Below are 2,036 nucleotides of genomic sequence, written 5' to 3' on the forward strand. Positions count from 1 at the left end.
GGGACTGTCAAACACCTCTGATGGTGAGAGTGCTGGGGTCAGTTACATACCTGTGATGCCGAGTCAGGCAGTTGCTGTCACATACTTGTGATGTAGAGACAGCTGGGGGCTGTCACATACCTGAGATGGGGAGAGAGCTGGGACCTATCACTCACCTGTGATGGGGAGAGAGCTGGGGGCTTCACACACCTGTGATGGGTAGACAGCTGGGGGCTGTCACTCACCGGGGATGGGGAGACAGCTGGGGGATATCACACACCTGTGATGGGAAAAAAGATTGGGACTGTCAAACACCTGTGATGGGGAGAGACCTGGGGGCTGTCAGATACCTGTGATGCGGAGACAGCTGGTGTCTTTCACATACCTGTGATGTGGAGACAACTTGGGGTTGACACATAACTGTGATGGGGAGAAAGTTGGGGGCTGTCAGGCTCCTGTGATGCGGAATCAGCTGGGGGCTGTCACATACCTGTGATGGGGAGAAAGCTGGGGCCTACCACTCACCTGTGATGGGGAGACAGCAGGGGTCTGTCGCACACCTGTGATGGGGAGAGAGCTGGGGGTTGTCACTCACCTGTGATGGGGAGAGAGCTGGGGCTCACACATACCTGTGATGTGTAGACAGCTAGTGGTTGCCGCATACCGGTGATGTGGAGACAATGGGCGTTGTGACATACCTGTGATGGGGAGAGAGGTGGGGGATGTTTGGCTCCTGTGATGCGGAGACGGATGGGGGCTCTCAGATACCTGTGATGGGGAGAGAGCTGGGGGCTGTCACTCACCTGTGATGGGGAGAAAGCTGGTGGCTGTCACACACCTGTGAATGGGAGAGAGCTGGACATTGTCACTCACCTGTGATATGGAGACACCTGGGGACGGTCACACACCTGTGATAGGGAGAGAGCTGGGGGCGTTACCATACCAGTGATGTGGAGAGAGTTGGGGACTGTCAGGCACCTTTGATGCGCAGACAGCTGGGGTCTGTCACATACATGTGATGGGGAGACAGCCGGGGGCCGTTACTCACCTGTGATGGGGAGAGAGCTGAGGGCTGTCACACACCTGTGATGTGGAGAGAGATGGGGACTGCCACATACCTGTGATGCTGAGACAGCTGGGGGCTGTCACATACCTGTGATGGGGAGAAAGCTGGGGGCTGTCAGGCAACTGTGATGCAGTGACAGCTGGGGAATGTCAAATAGCTCTGATGGGTAGAGAGCTGGGGGCTGTCACACACCTGTGATGGGGAGAGAGATGAAGAATGTCAAACACCTGTGATGGGGAGAGAGCTGGGGGCTGTCACATACCTGTGATGTGGACACAGGTGGGGGCTGTCACATACCTGTGATGGGGAGAGAGCTGGGGGCTGTCACCCACATGTGAAGGGGAGAGAGCTGGGGGCTTTCACGCACCTGTGATATGGAGATAACTGGGGACGGTCACACACCTGTGATGTGCAGACAGCTGGGGGCGTTAACATACCAGTGATGCGGAGAGAGTTGGGGGCTGTCAGGCACCTTTGATGCGGAGACAGCTGGGGGCTGTCACATACATGTGATGGGGAGACAGCTGGGGGCCGTCACTCACCTGTGATGGGGAGAGAGCTGGGGGCTGTGACACACCTGTGATGGGGAGAGTGATGGGGACTGTCACATACCTGTTGTGCTGAGACAGCTGGGGGCTGTTCAATACCTTTGATGCAGTGACAGCTGGGAGCTGTCACATACCTGTGATGGGGAGAGAGCTGGGGGCAGTCACACACCTGTGATAGGAAGAGAGATGGGGAATATCAAACACCTGTGATGGGGAGAGAGCTGGGGGCTTGTTCTCACCTGTGATCAGGAGAGAGCTTGGGGCTCTCACCCACCGGTGAAGGGGAGAGAGCTGGGGGCTTTCACGCACCTGTGATATGGAGACAACTGGGGACGGTAACACGCCTGTGATGGGGAGAGAGCTTGGCGTTGTCACATACCTGTGATGTGGAGACTGCTGGGGGCTATCATATACCTGTAATTCGGAGAGAGCTGGGAGCCGTC

This window comes from Balaenoptera physalus (assembly GCF_965194825.1).
Source record: "Balaenoptera physalus genome assembly, contig: HAP1_SCAFFOLD_935, whole genome shotgun sequence".
Taxonomy (NCBI): domain Eukaryota; kingdom Metazoa; phylum Chordata; class Mammalia; order Artiodactyla; family Balaenopteridae; genus Balaenoptera; species Balaenoptera physalus.